Here is a 9,628-nt window from a genome sequence, read left to right as displayed (position 1 = left end):
TGTTTCTTCCCTCTCCTCTCAACCTCTCTCATATTGACACTTGTCATCCTGGGATTGGGTTGAAAGCCCTCACATGGATTGAATATCATTCAATCCTGACCCTTGTTGAGATTACTCAATCTCAACCATCCATTGCTCCATTTTCCCTATAAATAGAGCCCATTTCTTCATAATCCAGATCCTGAAAACTTGTATGCATTTAATCTATAGTGAATTTTAGAGAGCATTTAGCATAAATCACATATATTGTCATTTTGGACTAATATAAATTAGTTCATTTTCATACCATGTCTAGTTAAGTTTGTTTTACACTTGCATAACATAGTTAATCATCTACAATCTTGAAACTCCATAAGCATCCATAGTGCAAAAAGTTGCTGAGAGCTACACTAATTTGGAACTTGGAGAGGAGAGGAACAAAGGAGAAAGAGCTAAGAGCATGTTAAAAGACATTTGGAGATGTCTTGTGGTATTTACTTCCATAGTTAAATCCTTTATCATGTTTTTAGTGTCTCTTTTGATATGCCTGCTTAGAATAGTTTTTGGTTGATTAACACTAATAGTTTCTTATATTTTTGTGTGTTATACCACCACAGGCTTTAATCTAACACTTGTCCATTTTGCAGAGAATCACCTTCCTTCTAAGAATATCCTTTACAAACTAATCTAGCTTTATTCCTCACAACTTATCTATCTTCATTTAATTTATTCCTATAAACCCATTTAGTTCCAATAACATTCTTATTTTTAAGTCGGGGAACTAAAGTCCATTTGTTATTCTTTTCTATATGATCTAATTCTTCTTCCATAGCTTTCATCCAAAATTCATCTTTACATGCTTCAGTTACTAGTACCAGTTCTATTGGCATATGATGAAGCGGTGATAATGTATGTTGTCATTGATGTCAATAAGTGAACCAGTATATGGTGCTCAAGTAGGTGAACCGGTGTGAAGACTAGAAGCGGCTATAGTCAATCGACATAGAGTGAACTGGTGTTGCGGTTCATAGTTTGACTACCAGTTTGTAGTCTCAGTTCAGCTCGAGGGTTTTTGGTTTGGCGATCTAACTTGTGTGATGCAACCGATGAACTTCTGTGATGAGTTAGTTAATAGATAAGGATGAGATTGAGATGCCATGTCAGCTATGTGCATGTGAAGAATCTCTTTGAGGATCTTGCGCGTGAAGAGAAAATGTATTGAATGTTTGCCTCGGGAATGTGCGTTTCTCTTAGCGGTGTGTGAAGAACACGTGATGGGTTACTGATTTCTAGGTGCGGTGTAGATTGGACGATGCAAAATAACTTGAGATCTTTCTCAGATTGGTTTATTCTATGCAATACATTTTAATGATCAAGATTGGACTGCTTGTAACTGAAAACCTAAATGTTTAGGGTTTAGGGTTTATGCTACCGACCTAATTGTTGTCCATAAGGTCGATGATGCTTGTTATTGTTTGTGTTGGGAAAATTTGTGTTTATGTCTGTGTGTTAGAGACTTGGTACTTGCCAAACCAGAGTAAGGAGTCTGTAGAGTGTGATTGCAAAAGAGAGGAACTGAAAAGGATTTGCCTTAGCAAAGTAGTGTTGTTATGAGATCGGAGTTTTATCTGTTGTCTTCTAACCATTTCAATAGAAAGAAAATCCCTTGACTGGGTAACTTTAACAAGCTTGTTACAAATCCTCTAACCAAGTGACTCAAGCTCATTGAGTTCCTTAAATCCTCTAGCGAGGTAATCTTTAACAGGGTTTATAGCCATCCCTTAACCAGGTGATCCCTAATAGGATTGGTTCCTAACAGAACCTTATTGTAAATTTTTAACCAGACTAGGCTCCTAATAGAGCGGACTTTAAAAAAGTTCAAAAACAAGCTTGTGGGTATTCATCCCCACCATGGTTTTTCCCATTTGGGTTTCCACGTGAAAAATCTGTGTGTCATGAGTTGTATATTTTTTATGTGATGATTGAGTAGTTTTTGTTCAGTTGAATATGCATGCATAGCTAATGGTTGTGATATTACTAATGCAACTCATGCATGATCAAACTGGCAAAATAACTATCTAGATTTAAGAATTGTTGGATGCTATTTGAAGTACTTTTGTTTTACCGGTTTAATTGTCTGAAGTATTTCTATTAACTGGTATTTCTATGGTTAAGTACAGTGGTATAGACAACTGGTTATCTGTGTTTAGAGAGTGTCAAAATATTGAAGCAAGTTTTTGTGTGTACTGATTCACCCCCCCCCTCTCAGTACCGGTTAGGGTATTAGTTGTTCATCATTATTCATCATTTGGTATTAGAGCACCTCTAGGTCCTCGGTGATATAAGCTTAACCGCTTGAGGCAAAAGATCTTGCTTTAATGATGAAGAGGGAAGGTCCTAAGTTCAATAGGGACAAATTCAAAATATGGAAGGACAAAATGAAGATTTATATAAAGAGTTTGGGTGCTCAACACTAGAACTATGTTGATAATGCCTATGTAATCCCTTCTAGCACTCTGACTGATGATTAGAAAAGAGAGATTCAAGAAAATGGGCAAGTCATGGAAGCCGTTATTAGCAGCTTGTCCGATATTGAGTTCATTGATGTACAAGATAAGGGGAATCCTAAGGATGTATGGGACACACTAGAAACCATTTATGGCGGTGATGAGCATGTCAAGCAAGCTAATTAAGAAATCCTTAGAGGAAAATTTGAAGACATGAGGATGGTTGAAGGTGAGACCATTAAGCAATATGGCATAAGGATCAAGACTGTGGTTGGAGATATCAAGAGCACTGGTGGAACAATTGACGATGGCACCATTGTCAGTAAAGTTCTGAGATCATTGTTATCGGTCTATGCAATCAGGGTTGCCACTATCCAAGAGCTAAGGTCTATCGACAAAACAAAGATATCCTTAGACTCTATTATTGCTAAATTGATTGCATATGAATTGAATGGCTATGATGGTAGCATTCAGAAGACTAAGTAAGCCTTCAGAGCATCTTCTTCCTCCACACCTACCAGGAGAGGAAAAGAGGTTAGCACCAGTTATGAATCTAGGCCAATCAGAGATATGGATGATGAGGAGATTCTGATGGAGTTTGAAGCTCTTCTTGCCAAGAGACTTCCAAAAGGCACCAGAAAATACAGAGGTAAGCTTCCTTTGAAGTGTCTTTCCTACAATAAGATAAGACATATAGCTGTTAACTGTCCTAATAATGACAATAAGGATAAATTAGAAAGGTTTAGAAAGTATAAAGGAGGAGGTAGGAGAAATTGTCTTGTTGCAGTGGATGAAGGTGTTACTGATGAAGAATTTGAGGATGAAGAGAGTGAGGACATAGTGTTTGTAGTTGTCAAGGAAGAGGTGTCTGACTAGAAAGCCTTTGTCTCTTGCATTGACAACTCTAATGAGTGGATCATTGATAGTGGGTGTTCTCACCACATGAGTGGTGACCAGAGAAAGTTTCTGACTCTGGAAGAATATGATGGAGGTGTTGTCCAGTTTGGCAATGATGCACCTTGCATGGTAAAAGGAAAAGGATCCATCTCACTAAATGGAAAGAGTAGTGCGGATGATGTCTACTGGGTGGAAGGCCTTAAGCACAACCTTTTGAGTGTTGCTCAGCTGAACGACAAAGGACTTATTCTAGAGTTCAAAGGTGGGGTCTGCAAAATAATCAGAATGAGTGGTGAACTTATTGCCATCGGTAAACAGACCAAAGGAAACCTGTTTCAGCTAAATGCCTAGATCAGTCAGTGTCTGATGGCAAAGTTTGATGACAGTTGGATATGGCATAGGAGACTCTATCATATAAACATTGATAATATAGTAAAGGCTAGTAAGATCAAGGCAATAAGAGGGTTGCCTTTGCTGAACAAACCGGAGAATGCTTTGTGCAGAGAATGTCAACTTGGGAAGATGTCTTCCTCAACATTCAAAGGTAAGTCTTTTTCAGCAGAGAACTTACTTGATCTAGAGCACACTGATCTATGTGGTTTGATGAAAACAAGAAGTATTCAAGGAGATTGGTATTTCACAATTCTTACCGATGACTGCTCAAGAATGATGTGGGTCACATTCTTGAAAGACAAGTATGAGGCATTTGGAAAGTTCAAAGCCTTTAGAGCATTGGCTGAGAAGGAGAGCGACAAAAGAATAAAATTCCTTAGAACCGATCAGGGAGGTGAATTTACTTCTAATGAATTCAACAAGTACTATGAAGATAATGACATTAAGAGGTAGTTGTCTGCCCCAAGGACACCACAGCAAAATGACATAGCAGAGGAATTACAGGACTGCAGTGGAAGCGACCAGAACTATGTTGATCCAAGGAAAGGTAGCTCACACATTTTGGAGAGAAGCGGTAACACTGCAGTCTATACTATGAACCGGTTACTCATCAAGAAAGGTAAAGACAAAACCCCCTATGAGTACTGGAATGGGAGAACTCCTAATGTAAGTTATTTCAAAGTATTTGGTAGCAAGTGCTATATTAGGAGAGGTGAGCATCTAAGCAAGTTTGATGCTAAGTGTGATGAAGGAATATTTCTAGGATGTTCCACTAAAAGCAAAGCTCTCAAGTGCTACAACAACAGGACTCAGAATTTTTTTGAGAGTATCAATGTTAGGGTTGATGAATCCCCTAAGGAAACCTGCAGCAAGCAAGCGGAAGATGAACCGGGTGTAGTCTTCTGGGAACTGGTTGAGAAGGAAATAAGCTCCAAACACTTGAAAGACCTCAGTGTTTCTATACCAGTAAAAGCTACAGTAGGAGAAGAAGAAGATGAAATGGAAGAAGAGGAAAAGCAAGTGGAACCAGCTAGGGTCATTCCTAGGTATGTAAAACTGCATCATGATCTGAAGCAGATCATTGGAGACAATGATGTAGGGATACTCACAAGGAGAAAGGTGAAAGAAAACTTATGCATGATTTCAGAATTTGAGCCTAAGACCACTAGAGAGGCACTTAATGATGAAGACTAGATAAAGGCAATGGAAGAGGAGCTGGACCAGATAGAGAAGAATGCAACATGGTCCTTGGTACCTAGATCGGAACACAAGAATGTCATAGGTACCAAATGAGTCTTCAGGAATAAGATGAATGAAGAAGGCACAGTGGCAAGAAACAAGGCAAGACTTGTATGCAAAGGATATGCTCAGGAAGAAGGAGAAGACTATGGAGAAACATTTTCCCTAGTGGCTAGACTGGAAGGTGTACGAATGCTACTTGCATTTGCAGAATTTAAGGGATTCAAGGTATACCAGATGGATGTGAAGTCTACATTCTTAAATGGAATCCTAGAAGAAGAAGTGTATATTAAGCAATCAGATGGGTTTGCTTTGTCAGAGGATAGTGACATGGTATGTAGATTACACAAGGCCCTGTAGGGATTGAAACAAGCACCAAGGACTTGGTATGAATAGTTACACTCTCATCTTGTGAGGATAGGATTTTAGAGAACAAGTGAGGACAACAACATCTACCTAAAATCTGAAGGTGATCAGATACTGATCTGTGAAGTATTTGTAGATGACATAATCTTCGGAGGAGATGATGAAATGAGTCATGAATTTGCAGATGTGATGAAAAAGGAGTTTGAAATGTCTCTAATTGGAGAGATAAATTTTTTCATTGGTTTATAGATTCAGCAGATGAAAGAAGGTATCTTCATTACCCAGTCCAAGCATATCAAAGAGGTATTGAAGACCTTTGGAATGGAGGAGAGCAAACCGGTTGGAACATTGATGGTGACCGACTGCAAACTGACTAAAGAGGATGATTCAACGTTGGTGAATGAGAAGGAGTACCAGTCAATGATCGGTAAGCTGCACTATGTGGTGCACAATAGACTGGATATTTCTCATGTAGTAGGCATAGTTGCTCATTTTCAGAAGAATCCAAGAGAATCCCACTTGGTAGCAGTAAAGAGGATTCTTAGATATCTGAAGGGAACAATTGATTATGGATTTTGGTATCCATATAGTGGTGACTTCGATCTCAAAGTGTTTACTGATGCAGATTGGGCATGTAATGTGGACGAATGGAAGAGCACAACCGGTGGAGCGTTCTTCCTTGATGGAAGACTAGTCTCATGGACGAGTAAGAAGCAGAGCTGTATCTCCTAGTCTATAGCTGAAGTGGAGTATGTGGCAATATTTATGAATTGCACTCAGACAATTTGGATGAAGCATGTACTGAATGGCTTCAAAGTGACTGTATCTGAATCGGTGAGTATTTTCTATGATAATACTAGTGTAATCAATATTTCCAAAAATCCGGTATTGCTTGCTAGGACCAAGCATTTTGAGCTCAAGTATCATTTCTTGAGAGAGAAGGTTTAAAATAAAGAGGAGATATTAAGACATGTTTCCAGTAAGGAGCAGCTAACAGATATATTGACTAATCCCTTACCAAAGACTACATTTACCTATTTGAGAGGTAAATTAGGGGTTCTGCCCCTTCATGAAATACATTAAATATGTGTGCTCCACATCAGTCAAGTACTACGGTGACCAATCTTGCAGGATTGATGTGTTGAAGGATGCTACCCCACAAGGGGAGAAGCATGGTGGAGCTTGGAAGCTTATGCCTCCACTTTGGCATTGTTGTCAAAGGGGGAGAAGATATATTGTTTGGGGAGAAGATGCTGAGAAATGATTCACTGAGTATTGCCATCAATGCCAAAGTGGGATATTGTTGGCATATGATGAAGTGGTGATAATGTATGTTGTCATTGATGTAAATAAGTGAACTGGTATATGGTGCTCAAGCAGGTGAACCGGTATGAATCGGTGTGAAGATTGGAAGCGGCTATAGTCAACTAGGATGGAGCAAACTAGTGTCAGGGTTCACAGTTTGACTACCAGTTTGTAGTCTCAGTTCAGCTTGAGGGTTTTTGGTTTGGCAATCTGACTTGTGCGGTGCAACCAATGAAATTCTATGATGAGTTAGTTAAGAGATAAGTATGAGATCCAGATGCCATGTCAGCTATGTGCATGTCAAGAATCTCTTTGAGGATCTTGCCCATGAAGAGCAAATGCATTGAATGTTTACCTCGATAATGTGCATTTGTCTTAGCAGTGTGTGAAGAACGCATGATGGGTTACTGATTTTCAGGTGCGATGAATATTGGATGATGCAGAATAACTTGAGATCTTTCTTAGATTGGTTTATTCTATGCAATGTATTTTAATGGTCAGGATTGGACCGCTTGTAACTAAAAACCTAAATGTTTAGGGTTTATGCTACTGACCTAATTGTTGTCCATAAGGTCGATGATGTTTGTTATTGTTTATGTTGGCAAAAGTTGGGTTTATGTCTGTTGTCTTCAAAATCTGATTCCCTTTAACATCCTTAAAATAATATGATTAAACTCGGTGCAGAAGAGACATCAAAGATAAGGAAATTCTTAAGACAACATATGACAAGGTTTGATTAAACCTCCTACACTTCGGACTTACTCAGAGCCCAGGTGGGTATACCTTTGTGAACTGAATTCACACTTTTAAACATAAACCCACAACAAACCAGTCTAGAAAACCAGTGGATCTATTCACCTTGAAATCAACTGAAAACAAATAATGGTAATTATACTTAAATTCAGCATTTCAATCAACAAAACATGCAATAAACAACTTCAATCAATATCAGTGCCTTATCCAAGGTCACAGAGTCATCTAAACTCAAATAAGACTCCTCAAACAAAACATCTTTATGCTTCCCGTTGGCTTGGTTTCTATTAATCCTTGTATATGCCTGACACCTACAAGAATTTACGCATTCCAAATTAAGCTATGATCATCAAAATTCAAAGTCTCTTCCAAAAGAGTTTACCGATATGAGTGATCCCTGCATCTTTAATTTCCCTCCTAAAGAGAAAAGCTAACGAACACTTCTACTAAAATTGCTTTGCAATTCCATTCAAACAGAACAACCCTGGATTATTCAGAATGAAAGCAATAAACAAATTTGTAAACACACTTGAAGACAACACAAAGCTTTACTCAAAACCGATGGTCTGTATATTGATATTTAGTTCAAGAAATATTACAAGAAATTTTGATTCTCCATTAAGACTTAGAAAAGCTCAGATAAATTTCTGCAGCGTTTTCTTACAATTCTTTGTGATCTCCTTTCCTCTAGTCCTGGTATCCATTTATAACAACATGGATGCACAAAGCTTCGGACTTCTCGAGGAAAGTTTGTTACAATCATTTCTTTCAAAATAAAGAGGTTACAAGCTTTTCGCAAAAGCAGTTACAAGCTCTTTTCGGCCTCTGCAGTTTCTTCAACAAGCTGTTCAGTTGCAACCTCTTCTACCTTTTCAGGGGCACTCTCCAACTGTTCTGGATCATGGGTGGCATATTTGATTGTCCACTCATTATACACCTCTTCTGTCGGCCATGAGAAGTTAATCACTTTATCTTTAGTTTTAGTCAACCTTTTCCAAGAATTTCTCATTTTGTTGACTTCTGAATTGAGAAAACCATAATGTGACTTAATTTTCTCTATCTCTTGAATTGTCAAAACAAAGAAAGAAGCATCATCTAGATCAATAATTCCTTTAACTCTCGCTGACAATTTAGCTTCTATCTCCTTAAGCCACATCTGTTTGTCCTTTAATTGATCCGGGCTAGCAAAAACTCCTAGGAGCAAATCAAAAACTTGATCAGTGTACTCCTTTTTGCACAAATTTACCTTCCTGTCAACATTATCCACTTTGCTGCTAATTGTACTAAGACTTTAGCGACATCAGAAGTGGATTTAATGATGGGATTGGCCCTTGCTTCATCGCAGGATACACACATAAACTCTAAATCTTGCTCCCTAGGCCTCCATCTGTCAAAAATAGGTGTCAAAATGGCCTTGTCTCTCCTGAGCTCATTCCATATTTCCATAATTTTACCTACATCGTTGTAGAGCAATGAGGCATTTATTGTATCTGCAAAACTGGAAATTGTGGCCCTTACTTTCTCCTCATATTTCTTTGCATATAAGGCCTGAGCCTGTTTCAAGTTTTCTAATTCTTGGGGAGTGATTTCAATCATTTGAGAGCTGGAGGGTGCTGGAGATGGTGGGAATTCAATGATAGGGCTAGTAGGTGGAGGTCTTGTAGGAGAAGAGGAGATCATCAGTGTTGAAGACTCACCTTGATGGTATTGTCTAGTCAACTGGCTCTGCAGCTTGGCAATGATGCTATCCTTACCTCTTACCTCCTCCTTGGCATTGTTATAGGCCTTCAAAACTGTTTCCAACTTAACTTGGAGGGCCTCTTTCTCTTTGGCTTCCTTTTCTGCTACTGCAACACTAAATTTTGCAGTCTCTAACACAGTGCTAGCAACCTCCACTACCCCTATACTCTGCACTCTCTTCACCATCATCCCACCAAGGTAACTTGACCCTGGGGTGTCTTTGCTTTTCTTACTCTCATTTCTCTTGAGAGACCACATGACGAGTGTAGCATTGTCCTTATTGAAAGTAATCCCCTCCATGGGTTTAGTCTCTTTTCTCACTGCATCTAGTACCAGGGCATCTACTATATCCCATTCGGGTAAGATAAGCACTCCAGCTTGTGCTACCATATCTCTTCCCTGCTCAGGGGTGATGGTTTTGAATTCTTCCATCATCTCTTTCTTTATTT

The sequence above is a fragment of the Cryptomeria japonica genome, chromosome 3, assembly GCF_030272615.1.
Source record: "Cryptomeria japonica chromosome 3, Sugi_1.0, whole genome shotgun sequence".
Classification (NCBI taxonomy): Eukaryota; Viridiplantae; Streptophyta; class Pinopsida; order Cupressales; family Cupressaceae; genus Cryptomeria; species Cryptomeria japonica.
The sequence above is the reverse complement of the archived record's forward strand: the minus strand, read 5'-3'. Positions refer to the sequence as shown.